This window comes from Tachysurus vachellii, chromosome 21 (genome assembly GCF_030014155.1).
Source record: "Tachysurus vachellii isolate PV-2020 chromosome 21, HZAU_Pvac_v1, whole genome shotgun sequence".
NCBI lineage: Eukaryota > Metazoa > Chordata > Actinopteri > Siluriformes > Bagridae > Tachysurus > Tachysurus vachellii.
In genome coordinates this window covers 8,929,997-8,952,750 of record NC_083480.1, presented here as the reverse complement: position 1 = coordinate 8,952,750, position 22,754 = coordinate 8,929,997, and the positions used below count along the sequence as shown (strand labels likewise).

At 38.3% G+C, this 22,754-nt stretch overlaps 1 protein-coding gene across 1 annotated transcript in view; it reads left to right on the top strand.

The window, feature by feature from the left end:
• Positions 1 to 15,328: 15,328 nt before the first annotated feature.
• Positions 15,329 to 22,754, top strand: part of dlgap3 (discs, large (Drosophila) homolog-associated protein 3) — a 52,213-nt gene continuing 44,787 nt past the window's right edge. Inside the window, exon 1 of the mRNA XM_060897276.1 lies at positions 15,329 to 15,413. The gene's annotated coding sequence lies outside the window, so the exon portion shown is untranslated. The remainder of the gene's footprint in view (positions 15,414 to 22,754) is intronic.

Here is a 22,754-nt window from a genome sequence, read left to right as displayed (position 1 = left end):
GGTGTAAGTCTGTACCAGCATTATAGCCCCTTTAAACCAATAAGAATCTCACTTTTTTTTTTCCTGAATTAAGAAATGTCTTTTATTAGTCAAGTTAAGGAGATGCTTGACCTACTTTGCGCATTCCACTTCTAATTGTCATCACTCACATCATCATCATCATCCCCCCCTTCTCTCTCTTTCTCTCTCGCTCTTTGTTGCAAACACATAGACACTCTCACTAATTTGTTAGATTACAATCAAACCTTACACTTCAAGAGCTCTTCATCAGTTGCAGCACAGCTTGATAGCCTGTGTTGCGGTAGCATATTTGTCTGGATGTCACCTTTCTTTAATGCTGTACAGAGACAACAAAAGTTCTAAGTGGCTATAAAGTCAGTAATGTATTCATCTTTCCATCCATTCCCATCTGCATGGCTTTAATGTTTCTCTATTAATAATAATATCTATTAATCCATTCGTTTACCATCTATTCATCCATCTAGACAGTGGTGGATCAGCGGTCAGGGCTCTGGGAAGGAGTTTGAATCCTACTAATGCCAAAATGCCAATTTTGAGTCTTAACTCTCATCTGTTCAGCTGTGTTCTGTCACTTTGGATAAAAGCATCTGCCAAATGACTTAAATGTCTTTCTAAGTAGGTCTAAGTGGGTCTAAGTGGTTTAATGTTATCTGTATATTAATATTCATTTCCATCAATCCATCTATCCATCAATCCATCCATCCATTCATCCATGTCTAAGTGGCAGTAATGTCATCTTTGTTTTAATCTCCTCGTTATCTATTCACCCATCCACCTGTCCATCTATCCACCAAGGTCTGAGAGTGTTCCCAGCATTACTACTATAATTAGCTGATGATGGCAAGTTAATATCATTAGTGGTCATCTTGAGAATCAATAGCCTTTTCCCTTTGGCTAACTGACTATTCTGTGAGAACTTAGATCATGTTATGTGATGTCATACGATGCTTGTGTCAATCTATTACTGCTAGCCTATGTGTCTTATCTTACTGCTGGATTTTCTCTATTTACATTTACATTTAGTATTTTAGCAGACACTCTATCCATTGCCATTTTAAAAGTACAACCAGATGAGATCACTGGAGGTTTTGGACAATAGTTGATTGTGAAAGAAGCTTGTGAAGTGACCTGAGTTGTGTAGATACATGAGAGAATAAGATGTTATGAGTTAGATAAGCAGCAGCATGAACGCTCAGTGGACAAGGCATATGAATGGAGGTAGAGAGGCATGGTGGGCAAGTGTGGAAATGATTAGAACTTGGCCAAGAATTTGAGTGGTTTCTCTAGTCAGGAAACTGTTCTTTTGTGGTTTCAGCCTTCCATACATACAGTATTGTGTGCTAACTATTCCTAGGCCAGTGTGACTTATCAAGTTATTCTTGTGTGTATATTTAGAAGAACTCCTGAGCACGTGTATGCAGAAACGCCTAGTGCAGAAAAGTGTAATCATAGTTAAACTGATTACGAGAAGCTCCTATCACACATACTGTCAATCACTTCAGCATAATTGACAGTAATTACTCACTATGGTGCTCGCAACAAGGAACAGACAGGTGATTTAGATGAAATGTAAAGTAAAATCATATTAAAGGCACATTCTAAAGATTGATTGGGATGATGTAAGCAATGGCTGACTGTGCTTTGCTGAAAGATTTGGCACAGGCAGCTGGTAAAGGGTTTCTAAGGAACATTGGAACCTCTTCATTGAGAGAGTGGTGATGAGTGGCTCATCAGTCGATTCGTTGGCCAGTGCAATTTTCATTGATTTCTGCCAGAAACCTTTGGAGAGGCCAAACAAAATGCAGTATAGCATCCCCGTGCACAATACTGGAGCCTTTTCTCAACAAACTATGGACTGAATATTGACACATCTTATATGCACTCATAAAACCCGTGCTACAATACGTTACATTTTCATTGAGGGATTTCACACCATTGCAGGTTTTCTGACTGTAATTTGGGTAATAGATTGCACACACATACTGTAAAATCCATAAAAAGAAATGAAGAAATAAGAAGACTTCTATTGCAGATATGCATAAGCAACATTTTTCATCCGCAGAAAGGTGATATACAATCTTTCTTTCTGAGGCTTGTGATTGCCCCTGCTATATCAAATAATATGCTTTATGTACTTTTTCATTTGCAATTTGCAACATCCTGAATAGGACCCATGCCTAACCCCAACAGCCTTGTTTGTATTTGCGTATATGTGTGTGTGTGTGTGTGTGTGTGTGTGTGTTTGTTTGTGAGAGAATGCTTGAGACTAAAATAACCGTAATTAACTGCAATTTAAAAGCAAACTGCTGCCCACATGTGTACATACTTTATGAAAGTCTGTTGGCTAAATTGTATTACTTTGGTATAATTTCTTACCAACAATGCATGCTTATTAAGAAAGTTGAGAGAGACTTTTGTGATTATTTTGTATAAGGCTATGGTATGAATTATAATTTGCATTGTTTAATTTATTAGGACCTGACAAAACCATTTGGTCAAAGTTTTTCTCTTTGGGTCTATGTTGAGAGAGAATTTAATCAAAATGAATCAATATATTTGTAAAATATCCTGTATTTACTGTAAGCAAATGCACACACATTTACATATAGATTTTCCATGATTCAATTTCACTACCTCGGGTAGTGAGAATTACCCGGATGCCTTCTTGTGCATGCATACATAGACCATTCACGCATACTCGCTGTACACTATTGTTCCCTTTTTTCTCATCTAACATCAGACCTCATGTACACCTTAGGCTGCCTGTATATCAGCTTGTAACTGCAGTTAGCTGCTCCAAAGCTGGTAGCCGACCCACCGGCTCCTTTCTGGTTTTCACATCCAGTGTGAATTTATTTCATACATTTTGGATCCATGCAGAACCCTGTGGCTACAAGCTTCAGATGGGATTTCTTGGTAGTTTGCTAGTCTTGTTAATTATGCTTATTTCTCATGACCTCTCCATTAGATAGCTACAAGCTGTTGCTTAGTACGGCAGTCACCTTTCATACTCTTGCAGTGTCTGTCTTCCCTTAATGCTTTCATGTTTTTCACATTGCCAGTCACCTGGTGACCCTCTGGATTGAGAGTATGTGTTGCTACTATGATCGACTGGCTCACCACTGACCTTGCAAATTTAGACTCCACAGCTCCACAGACTCCTGAAAATTGGGGCTGTAGCTAGAATGGCTAATGGGGTTTGAGATGTTTCTCAGAGATAGCCTAGTACATTAGGCAGAGCTGGAGCTGAAGTGGTCCCTACTCAGCTGTTTATACCTCTGTATAAACATATGGCAGTCTGAGCCACAGCCAAGCAACCTTTTGCTAATCTTGAATGTAGAATAAGATAGGACTGATAAGTAGAATAAGAAACTGAAATTGATCAGAGTCTCTTACTAGGTGTACGACACTCTGGCTCTAGCAGCTTCCAGAAATTCATCTTATGCAGCTATCAACCTCTCTGTGATGGAGCTGGCTGAAGCCTTGTTCTTGGCAGTTGGACATCTAGGCTGGGATACAAAGACTCTTGCCACAAGTATGGTTTAAAGATCGTGCCAACTATGGTCTGCATAATCTATGCTGCTGGACACCTACCCTGCTTGTGTACCCTACCCTATGAGTAGCTCTTTGGGCATTGTCAAAGAGAGCCCTGGAGTAAAGGGCGAAAGTTTCGGTGAAACTAGAAAACTACTTTCCACTTGGCACCAAAAACTGTCTGTTTCATCAAAATCCTCTAAAACCTTCTCTTATGTGGAGCCCAGTCAGAATACTCTAAAGTCTGCTTTTTGTTAGTCATCAGTTCAAACAAAATGTGTGGAAAATTTACCTGCCCTAGCAATAATCTTGCTTCACAGATATTGTTGGCTGTTTAAACCTGTGTTTTTTTTTAATCAGTAGTCCTTGCAGTATTCTGTGAAAAGCAACCTGCTGAGGGTTTGTTGTTATGGCCCATGGTACATGCACCATGGTTCTTCATTGGCTGAACTGTGGTGATTTGATCATCATTAGTTATCGTTATTAATTAGAGGCTGCTACTCGAGTGTCACAGTGAACCTTCTTCAAGGTTAACATTACCTCTCTCAGTGGTGTAGGTGTACTAGTCTGCTATGTTGGAGGGCTGAAACTAAATGCTAGTAACACAAACTATAGTTCAATGAAAACTGGGTAACTGACAGTTTGGAAGCAGTGTCAGTGTAGCGGGGACTTGGTGAGAAAGTCCTAGGGAATGACGGATGTATGACAACAATTTACTCTGGAAAATATTATATCATTTTGTCACCTCATGACTGTCACTGTGACTAGTATCTTGTTTGCTTGATTGCTTGTTCATAGCACCACAGTCACATATGTATTTACGTGACATTTGCTTCATAAACCACACACGACTTACAGTGTATAAGCTTTGTAGAGCACTTACTTTTGTAATATGAAATATCGTTCATTTGTAATATAAAAATGGTTAACTAAAATAAATAAAAAAAAAAACACTTCATTTCTTCTACTGAGAGCTTGTAATAGCATGAACCCTGTAGCATGAAGTCATGGTGGTGAAAAATACCACACAAAGGTGAATAATGGCTGACATTTTCCTTTCATTGACTCATTTACTTTTCTTAATCATGTTTCTATTTCAGTTTTTTGCTGAAGATACCTCTTTTCCTCTTGCGTTTTCTTGTCTTGTGTCATTCCTTCTTCAAGAGAATTGTACAGCATCTGAGTCTGAAGCTTGAGGTGAAACAGATCACCTTGGTAACCAAGACAATTAACCAAGTCACTTGCTATAGTAAAATGGCTGAATTTGGCAGGCAATGGCAGAGGATCAAGTGCTGGGTATAGACTGCACATGCGTATGTTCTTATAACTGATTTGTAGAAAATTTTTTTGAAAGAGTCTACATGGCATAATATATTAACGTATTTATATAGTGTATTCGCACAGTTGAATGATCAGAATTGCCTGTAAGACAGTCTTGTAATGACTAATCCAGGGATTTCTGTTGACACCACAAGTAATTATGAATAAAGGCTTTCTACCAATGCAGTGTATTCTAACTTGGATACAAAATTGTGAGTCACACCTCAGCTATAGTACAAAGGCGTAAGCAGGGAATTATATTAGATTCAGATTCAGGATTATCTATGTCTATCCATCTCTCTCTCTATCTCTCTCCCTCATATAATATAATATAATATAATATAATATAATATAATATAATATAATATAATATAATATAATATAATATAATATAATATAATATAATATAATATAAGAGAGAGAGCATGTTGTAATCTTTTGGAGCAAATGAGTATGGCACATTGTTTTGGAGACCTGTGCTGTCATGATGAAAATCCACTATTGTCACAAACACTGCTTATCTGTTAAACTTAACCATATCAAATGGCCCTTGTCCAAAGCTGAGTTCTCTGGAGAGTTCGGTAAGGTGGTACTTTTATGAGATCTGGGTTGTGTTTGTGTTAGTTTATGTCAGTTATTGGGCTGATAAGAGTATCGGGAAAATGCACTACCCTTCAGTACGGGACCTTTACAAAATCTTTACATAGATTGAATTTGCCTTGGTTTTACACAATGTTTTCTTGAATAATAAATAGACAAAATGAAATAGCATTTACTAAGTAAAGTGAACCACTTCAGGACTGCAGAAGACCTTTTGAATATCAACACAGAATTTCATAGATAACTGCCCACCTACAGAAGTCTCAGCAGTGTGTGTGTTTGTATATTTTTGTGTGTGTGTGTGTGTGGTGTGTTTTATCCACACCCTTCATTGTCCTGTCTACTTCATTACATTAATACATTGTGTTACATCAGAATCAGCATTGTCGAGCGTTCTTTTCAGGGATCCAAGCAAAGTGTCCAATGATTTATGCCATATCTTCATAAAACCGGTGTCTGGACCGCAATTATTATCCAAATTATGCTGACATTGGGAAACCACATTTGGACACCACATTCAAATCAATCCTAGCAGAGCAGAGCCTTACACAATTACTATTGAACATTTCTCAAAAAATGAAATAATTATGTTAATCTATGGTCTCGATAATGTTCTGTAGAACTTAGCAAGGACTCCACAGTTGCATGAACTATGCGATTTTTTTATAATTAATCTATTTTACTATGCAGTTATATACCATTAGCACATTCGCCTCAGAGTTTGCCAGTTCTCCCCGTGCCTCGGGGGTTTCCTCCGGGTACTCCGGTTTCCTCCCCCGGTCCAAAGACATGCATGGTAGGTTGCTTGGCAACTCTGGAAAATTGTCCGTAGTGTGTGAGTGAATGAGAGTGTGTGTGTGCCCTGCGATGGGTTGGCACTCCGTCCAGGGTGTATCCTGCCTTGATGCCCAATGACGCCTGAGATAGGCACAGGCTCCCCGTGACCCGAGGTAGTTCGGATAAGCGGTAGAAAATGACTGAGAGTGGGTGAGTGAGTTGTATACCACAGTCACCAAATATAAAGTCCTAGTGACTCTCACATGAGTGAACTCCCTCAAAAGCATTTAGATCTCTAAGCGGTGAGTACATTTGTATTTCATTACAAAATACGGTAATGAGAGAAGCTCATTTGATTAGATACGAAAGGAGCCATACCAGATAATTTATTCCTTGTACACCAAACACTTTTTTGCAACTACACCACTAATTAACAGGTGACCTATTGCAAAAATATCAAGAATATTCTGTTGGCTCAGTTAAACATACCAGTAGTGTGATCTTGAGCCTCGTTTTTATCCTTGTGTCATGATCATAAAAATATGGCTTAGCTACTAAATTTGTTTGTTGAACATTATTTTCTGCTTCTGGAGAAAAAAATCATAGTCTATCAGAGTGAATTCACCCTGTGTCACTGGAGGAGGAGATGCTCAATTTCGACCTGCTTTGCCCCGTGGATAAATAGACCGATTTCTGTGCCACACATCACATTATGATTACATCAGCTGCTATTTTTATGGCTATGTTTTTTGTTTGTTTTTGGATTTTCGACTGTCTTGGTGCTAGGGTGAGGGATAGGGTTAGAAAGTCTAGAAAATCATGCTTCAATGTCCTTATACTTGTGGCATATTGCTTTTGCATTTGAATATGTTACACTGCAGTGAATACTGTGAGCCATGATTGTTTAACAGAAAAGCTCTATCAGCAAGATGCCTTCATGCATGTAGTGCCTAGGACAAATCTCTTTATCTTTTATTTAATTTCTCTGTGAAATCATATTATGTCTCGGGATAAGGTAAAATTTGGGGACATGAAATTTCACTCACTATTTCACATTTCCAAAAAAACAATTACACAAAAGCATACACATCGCAGTGCAGTATAAAGATGAAAGGAGGTGGATAAATAATCTGCTGTCTGTTTTCCAAAGGGCAGACTCTGCTATGCTAATGTACTCATTTGTATCTGTAAAAAGTGACTGCTTTACGATTCACTTCTGGACCTGCTTAACTGGAGAAAAAAATCTGCCTAGGGAGCTGTCTTCCTCTCTCTCTTTCTTTTCTTTCTCTCTTTCTTTTCGCTACTTCTCTTATTTATCTCCTCCAGATTTTTTTTTTTTAACTCATAGTCTCTTTTTTAATGACAAATACATTGTGCCTCCTTATCTGTAAAACATGGAGATAGTACAAATGGATGAATTGATGAAGAGAGGGAAAAAAAAGATTTTCTAAACAGTGATGACTCTATTCAAACTGCTGTGATAGCAGAAAGAAGTGCAAAAGGACAAGTATTGATTGTTCTTCCAGATTATCTTTGCAGTTGTCTTATCAATGACCGGTGTGAAAAGCAGTATAAAATTAGCTTTGCACATTATTCTAGGTTTTTGTCCAGTTTGCATTGCTTTCTTGTATTAACCATTTTCTCCCACTTTTCTCATATTTAATTTAATTCCTGTGAAGATTAGGTGAGCTTAGGTGAAATGTTTTGTTAACATTTATCCCTGGAATGTGTTTTAAATTACTTGAGTGGTGCTTAAGCTGATTTTCTGGTTACTCCATTTTGATTATTAAAATGAGCTGCATGTAGTTCACATTTCAATCTTAATAGCACTGCCTTGAAACACAAGCACTTTAAAAACTAAGAAAAAAAAATGGATCAGGGATAGAAAATGCTGACTGGAGAAGCAGATCATGATTTTTGTTGTCAGCTGCAAAAGACAAAAGACAATTTAAAAATTTAAAAAGAGTGACAGCTTATTATGACGATATATAAATTAGATGATGAGCATTTAAAAGAACATAAAATACATTCAATAAAACTCGAAAATATTGCTGCATGAACAATTGTTTTTATTGATTATTATTATTATTATTATTATTATTATTATTATTATTATTATTATTATTATTATTATGAATCATTCATTCATTCATTCATTCATTCATTCATTTTCTACCGCTTATCCGAACTACCTCGGGTCACGGGGAGCCTGTGCCTATCTCAGGCGTCATTGGGCATCAATGATAGGATACACCCTGGACAGAGTGCCAACCCATCGCAGGGCACACACACACTCTCATTCACGGGGCACGGGGAGAACATGCAAACTACACACACAAGGCGGAGGCGGGAATCGAACCCCCAACCCTGGAGGTGTGAGGCGAACGTGCTAACCACTAAGCCACCGTGCAGCCCCATTATTATTATTATTATTATTATTATTATTATTATTATTATTATTATTATTATTATTATTATTATTATTATTATTGTTGTTGTTGTAAGTAAATACCACAATTTGTTCTTAATTTAACAGGATCCAGCAAAATGATTCACCACCATATAGAATACTCCAGCTAAACTTTGAATATGGCCTTTTATGTATTTGGCATGATCTATCGTTTTTTCTGCTATTTCCATTTTCTCACTCTGGTCATGTGATTATGAATTAATAGACTTGCTGTATCTTTCCTTTAGTTCATATCAATCTCTGATCTTTCTTTCTTAGTCATTTCACCCTCTCTGCAATGATTTATGTCTGTCTCTTGAGCTTGACATGTATCAGCTCCTCAACATCCATCATGCCATGTTGCAGTCCGCTCCACCAGGCTGCACACTTCTTCTTGTGTGCTGTACACATTTGTTGTACGACTGCGAGTTCTTAAATGACTTCAGACAAAAAAAAAAGAAATGGGACATTTGGCAAAATATGCTGATGATGTTCTAAGAGCACATAATATCATCTGACATGAAATATTTGTTGAAAGCCATTTTTAAATAATAAATTATAAATTGCTTGATATACTAAATATACAAGATAAATGTCATTCTCATTATGAAGTCCTGTTTAAACACCTTCAACCCTGTGCCAAATTTAGCAAGTGCCTCAAGGCATCTATTACTAACTGTTAATCTGTGCTATGGTAGTACTATGGTAATCTACTGGCTTCAAGCATTGCTTGGAGAGTTTTCTTTTTTGTTTTGGGTGTTTGGGATTTTAAATATCAGAAACATTTGCTCAGTGAGCTGTGATGAAAGTATTGGTTATTTGAAGATACATTCAATTTACATGGTATATAACGCTATAGTGCTTGTTAAAAGTAATTCTATACATTTATGTACACACACTCACAGTTATCCAACTAGCTGATTGTGTAGCAACAGTGAAATCGTAAATGTCATCATATTTGTACAGTATATTAGAATTTCCTTCAGTATCAATAAAGTATCTATCTATCTATCTATCTATCTATCTATCTATCTATCTATCTATCTATCTATCTATTTATCCATCCATCCAATCATGTAGATACAGTAAATGGTTTTGGTTTACTTAAATGTCGGTGTGAGGAAAATATATGATATTACTGTGGCATGGTTATTGGTGCCACACAAGCTAGTCTGAGTAATTCAGAAACTGCTAATCTTTCAGAACTTGCTAAATCTTTCCTTTTCTTTTTTGTATCTTTAACAGTATCTAGTGTTAACACAGAATGTTAAGAAAACAAAACATCTTGTTGATAATAGTGGTCTGGAGGAGAATGGTCAGACTGGAGCTGACAGGAAACTTGGACATGGGTGGACTACAACAGCATTAGACCACAATGGGTTCCACTTTTTGTACTCTGAGGCTACAGGGGGAACAGGGAATTTGTTTTAATTTCTGATAGTTGTCAACTAGTGCCCACGTAATGACTGGGTTCATTTTTATTTCTAGTATTTAAAAAGTGTTGATTCCTCTTTTGAAACAGTGTAGTGTGGCTATTCTGTGTGGAAGGCCCCCTTAATATTGTCTGGGAAATAATGTTCTTAAGATTTCAATTTTAGTGTAAATATAGAAGTAAGTGGGCAATTTCATTTGTGCACTTTAGCTTTCACTCTTATCCTTGAACTTATAATGTGTCTCTCATGCATACTACAATTTGTACATGACACCTCCCGAGTTTGTTCGAAGGGCACGTTTTGCATTTTTTGTGATAAGCAATTACTGTTGTGCATAGATTTATTCAGAACCTTGCAATCTGCACAGGGAAAGTATTATTGGACATATTGGAGGAAGCGTATAAACTGTTGTGCATTTCAGGTTACTGTCTTATTGTTGTAGGGAGACAAAATAATCAAAAACTGTTCCTAGAAATATCAGAGGTCATCAAATTAGTTATACACCAATCAGCCATAACATCAAAACCAGGATACATTATGTAGGAAATAAACAATCACTTTAAGATTAAAGTCTAATAAACAATCAGTTCTTAAAGTGGATGTATTGGGAGCAGGAACATTTTAAGTATCTGAGTGAATTTAAAAAAGGACCTAACTGTGATGGCTATATGACTGGGACACAGCGTCAGCACAACAGTCTTGAGCGGTGACCTGGGATGCAGTGGTTAATACCTACAAAACGTGGACAAAAGTTAAAAGTTAAAAAATGAATGCTGGCTATGATAGAAAGGTGTCAGAACACAAAGTTCTTTGTATGGGTCTGAGCAGACAGAGTGGCCATGCTGACCTCTGTTCACTGCGGTAAGCACCTCAAGAGAGCGTGTGAACATCAGAAATGGATCAATGGATGGCAGAGACCTGTTTTTGATAAATCATGTTTTCTTTTAAATCAAGTGGATGGCTGAGTGTGTGACAGCACCGGGATGGGAAAAAGGCATGTCGGTGGAGGCAGTGTGATGCTCTAGGCAATGTTATTCTGGGTCCTGGCATTTACGTGGATGTTTCTTCAACTTGTACCACCAACCTAAACATTGTTACAGACAAAGTATACCCCTTCACTGCAAGGTAATGACAAAGGTAATGGCAGTGGCCTCTTTCAGCAGAATATTGCACCCTGCCATGCTGCGAAAATTGTTCAGGAATGGTTTGAGGAACATGACAGAGTTCAAAGGGTTCACTTGGACTCCTGATTCTCCATATCTTAATCTGATCAAGCCTCTGTGGGATATGCTGGAGGCACACGGAGGCCCTACCTCTTAACTGCAAACCTCTTGGTACCAGAAACCACAGCACACCTTCAGAAGTCTTGTGGAGTCCTTGCCTTGATAAGTCAGAAGTGTCTTGATGGCAGTGGGATTTTGACATTACGGATGATCAGTGTACTGTATGTGACATATTCCTTTGTGTAGCAGTAGAATAAGGACACTGTGTTAAATAAAGGTTCCATTTATGAAGGTTTAAATGCATTTCAAACTTTTTAATTGAATTTTTTCTAAGAACTCTGCAGATCAAACATCGATTTTTCTCATAAACATTAAAGGACTGTAATAAACATTTCACTAATGACTTGCTTTCCAGGAAGAGCTTGCTCTCTCCAGATTGGTATGATGTGTCACTGAAATATGGAGCAATTTGTAAAATCTGTTCTCTTGAGCCTTCAGTAAAGTTATTAATCTGACTGATTATTTATTACAGGGGAGACTGCAGGGAAAGCAATAAGCATAGTGTAGATTCACCAGAGGCTCACTTTGACAAAGCCCAGTGCCAGTCATTAGAGTCATTAGCTGTTGAAATTATGAGCGAATGAATAAGTGAGAGATAACCATGCTCTTCAATTGAGTCATGATTGCATATTGCAGCTGAAAATCAAAGATAAGTGTCACACAAAATCACACTGACTTAATTTATGGTATATTAATGAACGAGGATGTTTACAAAGCAGTCAATATTCATTTTATTTTTTTTAAATTAGCATGCAGGGTGCATTCATCTCTCTGTACTCTTTGGACTCTTTGTTTCTTCTCTAAAGTAATTATACATGACTGCACTGACTACAATGGACTTCACATTGACATAAAACAACCTCAAACCTCTGTCCTATCAAAAGTCAATCATGTAATGACAAAGAGAAATAAATATATAAAAATGTTAAAATACAACGTATGCATTTACACATAAATGAAGCAATACAATGACGAAACGTCAACCACATAAAAACAGACTCAAATGCCTGGAAGAACAAATGTTTCTTCTTCTTCTTCTTCTTCTTCTTCTTCTTCTTCTTCTTCTTCTACTACTACTACTACTACTACTTCCTTTTCTTCATTTTCTTTTTTTTCTTTATTTTTTTATTTATTTCTTTATTTCAACATGTCAGTTGTAAGGGATTCCTTTATATACAAAGGGTAAGCTGCTCCATAACCAAAGAGCTTCAACAGAAAATCCCTGGTCTCCATTAAACCCCGTTCACCGATATACTGAATAGTTTAAAGCAGCTGTTTAAATGATCGCAGAGCTCCAGAGACAGAACAGGTTCACAAAAGTTCAGAGATGTAGTAGCATGGTGCAAAGCCATGGAGAGATTTTTTTAAAACAAATAATAAAACCTCAAAGTCAATCCTGTATTTGAATGGTAGCCAGTGAAGGAAAGCCAGAGCAGGTGAGGGGCCTTTTTTCTCTTTCTGGAGCTGCTCAGGAGACCAGTAGGTGTATTTAAGACCAACATATGATTGAATAGCCTTTAATGTCCTAATCTTCTACATTCTGGGCATGTGCACTTGTGTCCCACTGCAAGATGATCAATATAGTGGCTTTAAAAACAGCTCCTATGTTTAATCATACACTTTTTTTTTTTTAATCATCAAAAAGAAGTTAGATGAAGGAGAATGCTCAAGGAGATTATGTCTTTTTCCTTTAATAAGAATATTTTGAGAAGATTTGCTCTATGAGACTGACAATTGAAGACAAGCATTCCGAGTAAGATGTTAAACATGCAGTAGAATACTCAGAACAATAAGCTGATGCTTATATTGTTGTTTTTTTGTTTTTTTTATGATAATATTGATAATGATTAGGGGGGCACATTGGCTTAGTGGTTAGCACGTTCGCCTCACACCTCCAGGTTTGGGGGTTCGATTCCTGCCTCCGCCTTGTGTGTGTGGAGTTTGCATGTTCTCCCCGTGCCTCGGGGGTTTCCTCCGGGTACTCCGGTTTCCTCCCCCGGTCCAAAGACATGCATGGTAGGTTGATTGGCATCTCTGGAAAATTGTCCGTAGTGTGTGATTGTGTGAGTGAATGAGACTGTGTGTGTGCCCAGCGATGGGTTGGCACTCCGTCCAGGGTGTATCCTGCCTTGATGCCCGATGACGCCTGAGATAGGCACAGGCTCCCTGTGACCCGAGGTAGTTAAGGTAGTTAATAGTTCGGATAAGTGGTAGAAAATGAGTGAGTGAGTGAGTGAGTGAGTGAGTGAGTGAGTGAGTTAGTGATAATGAATGCAGTTATTCATGTGAGCATAGATGTGGTTTGAGTGGAAAGCATTCATGTAAGCAGAGTTTGGAGTTACATGTAAATGGATTTTGTCAGTGTTCAGGGTTCATCTAAACAGATTTTCAACAGAAGAGTTCAGGGGATTTGTGAAGATATTTATGAGAGATTTGATGATGAAAGAGGTTTGAGTTATAGGTAAACAGGTTCTGTCAAAGTTTAGAAATTAAGGCACGTCAACGGATTTTTGACAGAGGTTCATGTTTCGAATTCATGGAAACAGATTGACAGAGCTTTGAGTTTACCATTCATGTAAACAGTGCATTGAGAATCATAATTCATAATAAATAAAATATTTACATTTGCATATTTATATACATGCATTTGCACATTTATATGCTTGTAAACACAATCAGTGTTGCGCATCATTTTGCTGAACTGCGCAAGATATTCATAAGTCACCAAGCAAAACAATCAGGAGAAACATCTCCTGACTACACTTCAAACAATTTAATAAGAAGAAATTCTTCTGAAAGTTGCCTCGAATAACAAGAAGTTTGAAAACTAGATCTGGGATTTGCAGTCAGGCAGCAGTAATGGAGTCTGCAGCCACTGATTTGGCACAATGCTTTGCACTCAGTCAGTTATGCATTATTACACGTCGCACAAGCATGAGTGCGGTCTCTATCCTAGTTTGTTGCCACATGAACGGTTGTCCGTCCTAAGTGACACAGATGCTGGCACGTTTTTGTCACTGTGCACATTGATTTTTTCATAGTGGCCAACAGTAGTGCCCACACACACACACACACACACACACACGCCACAAGCCAACACTTGTCCCTTTCATGCAGTCTATGCTTTTTCTGCCTTAAAATGTCTAAGTACATACTGTACTATGAACCTCTATGATTCCAAGCATTTTCTAAAGCAGATAACATTGTATGTTGTAAAAAGTGGACGTCATTTCATATATACTCTTTGTGTTGTGCTGTATTTGTGGGAGGTTCCTCAGTGTCTACAGTTTCTCGAATGTGTGTTTGTATGCATGAGTGTGTGTTAACGTGGGCCTGTAAAAAGCTCTGTCATGTTCCTGTCAGTGTGATCCGAAAATACTGTTAGAATGATGTGAATAATGCATGACTCCTCCTCCTCACTATTTTCCTATGCTTCACACACTACATTACGATGCCATTGGCTAACAGTGCAGAGTGATTCATGGTTACAATGATTACATTTTCAGAACAGATTAGATTTTGTGCAATAGCCTCAGCACCATGTTCTATGTTTTTTTTTTGACTGATTCTGGACTCAGCTCCACTTGGCTAAGGCCAGTGTGTATGTGTGTGTAAGCAGAGATGCAGTGTGAATGTAAAACAGTATGGTGCAGGGATTGGGTGGAGAAGCCTGAAGCCATGCTCACAGAAGGGGCTTTTCTTACAACTGACTCTATGATTTACTAAATGTTTGTGGTTAAAAACAGGTGCAACATTATTATCTACAAAAAATAGGCTAATGATTTACTAACAGGAGCTTGGGACGTAAATAAACCTGCAATATGCCCACTAACCGCAGACAAATCAGTGCCTGATATGTTGGATCATGGTGAATCAATTCCTAGGAGTTTTCTTAAGTGTTAGTGTAATAAGTAAATCTGCCACTCCCCCTCCACACCGTCAGAGGGAGCCTTCACCCAAATATTGAGCGACTTCCCGGTCAAGGGCAACTTCCAGGTTTGTAAACTTCTTAACTCCAGCGCAACGTATTGCGATTAGTTTCTGCATCCCGAGCCGTTTATTGCTTCATTGTTCATTATTGTTCGTTACATTGACTAGTGTTTATCTTGTCTTGTGGTTTTGTTTGCTATGCAGCCTGTCTATTTTGTGCTATTGGACTCTTTTTTTTAGTTTGCCTTTGCTCATGTTTTGGATTTCTTTTCTCTGTGTTTAATAACCACCACATATGGATTCTACTCTGTCTGCCTCCGACTTCACCTTACAGGATGATTGTATGAGTCTCAAAATCATTTCAGCACTGACATACAGTGATACATTGATATCACCATGAATATTGTCTATTTATGTTCTATTGAATTTTAGTCATCAATAGGGTGATGTGGCCATGTAGTGGGTAGCTTTGCCACCTTGCTACTCCTGGTTTAACCCTGCACTTGACTTAATGTCTGGGTGGGGTTTTATATTCTTGTCCATTCTAGTCCAGCAGTAGGATCCTGCACTCTTACCGCTACAGCTCAGGTTCAACCAGCCCAGCCAATTAAGGGTTAACTCTCCGTGCCAGTCTCAAGCCTGGATAAAATTGGAAGGTTGCATCAGGAAGGGCATCTGATGTAAAAGCCTGTACAAAATCAAAATATGCAGATCTGATGATCCACTGTGGCGACCTTTGAACAGGGAGCAGCTGAAGGACAACAACAACAACAACAACAACAACAACAACAAAAGAGTAACTATGGCTGAAGTTGCTGAACACCAAAAGGATGACATGTAGTCTGGAGAGGGCATTTACTGTGTGAGGAACAACATAACTTGCTTAGTATCTCATGACTTAACTGCAGTGTTTCTTTGTGGCTGAGTAGTAGTTATTGCACTGTTTCTAATAATAGTTTTTTTTCTTTATTTAACAATAGACATTGTCACAAAGCAGCTTGTCATCAGCTGACTGTGCCGTGAGTTACTACTTACTGAACTACCCCGAGTTGTCGGCGCTTTCTCTCTTACTCATACATTGTTTGCCTTCACATTCTGAGTTAAATGATGTACTGGTGCATCCCTACAAGGCCAAATCGAGCATGAATGGCAGAGGACAGGTATAGTAGGCAGGAAATTTGAAGAGCAGGATTTAATGGTACTCCATCAATCACTTCTCATCACCGTGCAGTTTTCAGCATCTCTCCCTCCCCGTGCTGCGCTGTGCTCTCCTTTCTCTTTCTCTTGTTCTTGTTATCTCTCCCTGTCCAGCTGTCCTGCGTGTGCCCTTACAGCCAAAAGCTCTGCTCTCTCATTAGCTTCTTTTATGAAAGCGGAGATGAGTTTGAAAGAAAGAGACAATAGAGTACAAGGATTATTATGAGCTCATTTCCATCACCACCACCCACCATCCACCCATGAGTGCTCTACAACCTCCACTCACTTCCTGCCTCTCTCTCTCTCTCTCTCTCTCTCTCTCTCTCTCTCTCTCTCTATCGCTGTCACACGAATATGCACATAACTTTTTTTAGTTTGTTTTATTTTATGTATTTATTTTTACCCTTGTGTCCTCCCATCCTCCTATTCTTTTTATTTATGATTCTTTCACCCACCTCATTGGCGACTATGGCTCACCACACATACACATGCTATGCTAAAGGAATGTGGACACCTCTCCTAATTTTTTCTTTCAGGTGTTCCAGCCACACCAATTCCTAACAGGTACATAAAATCAAGCACATAGCCATACAGTTTCCATTCACAAACACGGATGGGTCTCAGAGACTTTAAACATTGTATTGCTATATGATACTACCTTTGCCACAAGTCAGTTGGTGAGATTTCTGCCCTGTCCCCAATGGTTTGGGACTGTACAGTATGTCATGGTATGGGACTGGTACCAGTGAAGGGTCATCTTCATGCTACATCTTAAAGAGTTATATATTCGGAACCTGGGGGAACAATTTGGGGGAAGGACTATTATTGTTTCAGTCCGTTTCACAAAAAATGGTCTATAAAGATATGGTTTGATATGTGTGGTGTGGAGGAACTCCAGTGGCTTTCAGCAAACACTGACCTCAACCCCACTGAATACCTTTAGAATGATATGAAAGATGAATGTGAGCCAGGTTTTCTCATCAAACATCAGTGCCTAACATCAAAAAGTAAACTAAATGGGAACAAATTCTCATAGCAGTGTTCAATGCTGTTACAAATGCTAATAACAAAAGTGGGGGTAGTACAAGGGTGCAGGAGACTGGACACATTACAACATTATCCACCAGGAGAGACTGAACAGGAGGACACTGACTGACTGAGAAGTAAGATATAAATACAAATTAACTCTGTGCAGACTGGAATAACAACTATTTATGTTTCTAAAAACTGACAACCTTTATTAGTGGACATATTAGTTGCTGATTAATAATTAAGTTGTGGGTATCAGGTATCAGTTAATACATGCACACATTTATTGTAATCCTGTGTCTTTTTGGATTACGTAAATTCCATTGGTGTTGGAATGGAAAATCCATCAAGCACATATTCAGTAGGTGTGATGGTTAGGTATCCATGTAATTCTGGCCATATATTGTATCCCAAAGTAAAATAGATGTTAATGTATTGTGGCAGATTAAGTGTGTTTTAGCATCCACCAAGAAATATAGAGATCTTGTCAACTCTTTTTCATGGTTAGCTAAATTTGCTAGTGAAAGAATAATGGTTTTCTCTTTTCGGTTTAGAAATTTCAGAAAGTCATTTAGCCAGTGAAGCTGGGCAACACAGTAATTACTTGAAAGTGAAGCAAAGTGTGAAGAGGAAGTAAAGAGACTTTTTATAGAGTAATTAGATTTAGAAATGCATGTAAAATTTTGTGTTTTTGTTGTTGTTGCTTTTGTGAAGCCAATCTCTATGTGCATAATTCTGTATACATTATGCTCCATAGCTGTCTACTGTATGCCTGTAAAAGACATTAAGTTCGGTAGCTAATTAACCATTTCTTGGCACTGTGTGTGACAGTAAGCAGTTAAGTGCTTGTGCTCAATATCAAATTTTGGGTTGTATTACGCATCTGGCTAACGCATCTGGCCAACTCTCTTATCTTGTCCAATAACAAACCTGAGTCTTTGTGGAGAGCCTGTGCTTATATTGAGCTCCCGGGGTGCAAGTCCCTAGGTGGTGTAGTCAACAATTTTTCCTCTAATTTCACAAATTGGTTCTTGAGACAGGTTTTAGATTTTTTTACACAGGTTTTAGTTTTAGACAATTAGCCGTTTCTGCAATAGAAAAGTCACTGTGACAAAGAAAATCGATATGACAAAAAACACATCAGCAAAATGATAAAGTAGAAAAACAACCAACCAGAAAACACAAAAATATCCTAACGGAGTGAAACAAACAGTGTTCTCTGGACCACTACACCTGACTGGTGTTTTATTCTGCTGAAACGCCCAAAACGTCATGCACGACCGACAAGATGATTCCCATTCACTTTTAACCGCAGCTGTTGCACTGACGTCACAAACTGCTGCAGTAGTAACCAGCCAACCTCAACCCACTCAACTTGGATTGGTCCTTGATCAATACGCTACACCATCACCGGCAAGCCTCTCCTTTTCAGCAAACTAAGCCAACTGGCAATCAAGAAACCGGGTGGGTCTTACAACACATCGTCTGCTCAGTGCATCAGTTCTGTCATCCCTCACACTACACTTGGATATTAAAGCATCAACTGTCATTTTCACACTTACTAATTATTGTAGATTTTAAATCAGTTTGCAAAGAAAGCACCAGCAATCCACATGGACAAGTTTTATCCTATTTCTGCTGCTTGATGTAAACATTACTTCCATAAACCTATGTACAAAATACACCCCATTAATGTTTTTTGACTTGAAATGAATACATTTTTGCAGCTTTCCCCACACTGTCTTCACTGTCAGGTTGTTTACTTTGCTGCCGCCAATCACAGCTCAGTCTGACACACCCACAAAGTCAGGACATTTTAAATTTTGAAGCATTTAACTATAATTAACTTGTAGATAAAGCCAGATGCATAGGATTTTGTCAAAAATAAAACATATTATTATAGAGTCAGGAAGAAAAAAATGCTCTAAGCATAATGTTCCTGGGCAGCTGTGAGTCACTCTGTAACAATAATTTGCAGTCAGAGCTTTCAGGTTCAAACTAGATAGCTATGTTATGGGACATCTATGAAGTATATCTCAGTAAGAACTGCTAAGTAACTTGAGCATGTGCAAAATTTTGTTGGTTATCTGATATCAACTTACCCTCCCTGTAATGATTAAGAGGCATTTCTCTTCCTGATGAAACACTCTAGTAACCCTTTATTCACTCAAGCATGATGAGCTGCTAGACTTTTGTAATATTGAATACTTTAAGGAATTTAGCAGAAGGGGAATGGGGGTAGTATGAGCTGGATTGTGTATTGTATATGTAAAGAAAACACAAATTTGGTAACATTTCTGTCAATTTGCTTTTGTGGTGGAAGTTCTTAAGGAGGGGGGGCACGGTGGCTTAGTGGTTAGCACGTTTGCCTCACACCTCCAGGGTTGGGGGTTCGATTCCGCCTTGTGTGTGTGGAGTTTGCATGTTCTCCCCGTGCCTTGGGGGTTTCCTCCGGGTACTCCGGTTTCCTCCCCCGGTCCAAAGAAATGCATGGTAGGTTGATTGGCATCTCTGGAAAATTGTCTGTACTGTGTGAGTACGTGAGTGAATGAGAGTGTGTGTGTGCCCTGCGATGGGTTGGCACTCCGTCCAGGGTGTATCCTGCCTTGATGCCTGATGACGCCTGAGATAGGCACAGGCTCCCCGTGACCCGAGGTAGTTCGGATAATCGGTAGAAGATGAGTGAATGAATGAGTTCTTAAGGATTACAGTTTAACAGCTTTGGTAAAGCACCATTTAGCCACCGTTTACCTTTAGTTATGTTAGTATTTTGCCAGAAATTTGGTCCCAAACATGACGACCACAACAGATTCACATGACTCAAATGCTAGGATTACACAAAGAATCTTTTTATAAATATTTTTGAAGCTTATTGATTAAACAGCGGCCAATAAAATTTCATTTACCAAAGAGATTACATGGGTATGACACAGTCTGTCCTGTGCACATTGCTGATGCCTCTTTGATGATAATTGTTTTAGGATAAGACAGTTTGGAAAGGGGAATGGCAGGTTTACTAACACATAAGATTGACCTGCCAATTATACCAGGATTTAGCCGTAAACCGATTTGCATCAACAAGATTCTCTCTGCCTGACTGAGTCACATGGTGTCATATGCTGAGATCTCCAATCACAGATGACTCTTTTCCACAGATCATGCTGTGAAAATGGCATTTGTTCTCAATCTGAGACATTAAGTGTTCTCAATCTGAGAGCTTACGTGGCCATTTGAGGTGCTAAATTGCACAGTGATTCACACGCCAGATGATGTACTGTAGTGCGTAAGGAGAGAAAGTGTGACAGAAAATAGGAACCAAAACTGACATGATGCAAATATGACGCAGTGTAAACAGGAATAAAGGAAGTAACGGGCAAGTGGGTGCTGCTTCAGACCACATTTCGGTTAACATTAATCCCAAAATCTACTGCGCAAAATAGGGTTTAAAATAGCTGGAGAGGCTTTTTGCTTCTCTCTGCCGAAGCATCCTTAGAGGGTGCAAGTGAAGATTCTGTGATGTAGACGGTGATCTGAAGGATGAGGAAAATACAGCTACATTTAGTCTGGGTGACATCATAGTTCAGAGCAAACAAAGCAACGTTGCATCCCCTTTCTGTCCCTTTCTTGCATAGTGATTCATGGTTCAGTGCATAAAGACTACAATTTTTTTAAGGAGCATCGGTAATGTTTTAATTCCCTCTGAACCCTTTTGTATTAGTCCTGAAGTAGGTACAGTATGTGTAAGCTCAGCATATATGAATCAGCAAGACTAGACAAGCCTTGTATTTCCAGACTACAGGGTGCCTTAAGAGACATTTGAGATGCTCTTATTTTTCTCTTTCTAAACATATCCTGCTAAATCTATTAAACAGAAGCTCTGGTTTCCACCACTGGATTATCAACCACCCAATATTTAGATTACGGATGCCCACTTGCACCACTTAATCTGTTTAAAATAAATCTCTTAATAGCAAGAAGGCTTATGAGAAATTGAGAATTAAAAGAAATTGGGAATCTCAGAAATGAGATGGTTTCCCAAAATTCCACTTTGTTTGCCAATTCAACAAATCTATAGAACACACACTTTTGTCTTTATGCACTTATTTTTTATTCATATTGAGATTTACATGTGTATCTGCACATTTACAATGATAGTAAATCGAGGACAAATGAAATGTACATATAAATAATTGGTTCCTAAAAATCTTTTCCGGAAGTTGAAACTATCATTTCACGCTAAAATTCTTCAATGTAAAACTTGTGTTTATTGATGCACACATTATTGATGCTCTCCTACTACAGAAAACATGAACTTTAAAAGCAGTGACATTGCAAAACTTAAACTTCAATATGAAAGCAAAGTAAATATGAAGCTTGGACATGAATATGTATTCTGTTGATACGGTACATGTATGAAAACCTTTTCACATGCTCTGCTTAAATGATATTAGCAGTGAAGGTGTCATGGTGTATCTAATAAAAACCTTTATAATATAATGTACAGTGTAATACTGTTCTCATTATTCTAAGATACTGAATCGTAATTTTGACAAATGCCTCATATACAAACTCAGGATTTAAAAAAATCTTTTTTTAAGATAATTAGAATTGTTGAGTGTTCCTAATAGATGAGGACTATCCAGGGCACCGAGTCAGTCAGGAACCAAAATAAAATAAGCTTCCAACCTTCATAATGACATTAACCAAACATGAGCATGGTTTCTGATTGGTCACTTACAAGGCTGAATATTAATAATGGAGGGATCCCATATGCTTGCACATGTAAAACTAGATCACCAGCTGTAGATATGAGGAGCCTCCTATGCCAGAAGCTCCCCCAAAGTCTGCTGGGTAAGGGGAGAACCATTCTGTCACTTGTGGAGATGTCCCTAGGCCTTTTTGTGTGTGTGTGTACATGTTTGTTAAGCAGAAAACAGCTCATGTGATTTTCCACTCTTATTATTCAGGCATCAACTGGCTGTGTATGATAAGTAGATCAAACTGGCCTTGTGATAAAAGCAACAGGGAACAAAAGCCCTTTAGATGCATTTCATTGTGCAGGTTTGGCAGACATACTGTAGGCTTTTTTGAAACCCCAGGAAACATTAAAAAATAGAAGTAAGATTGAAACAAAATTTGTCATTAGTTGTGCCAGTTTACACAGTCTAATTAGTCTTTGAT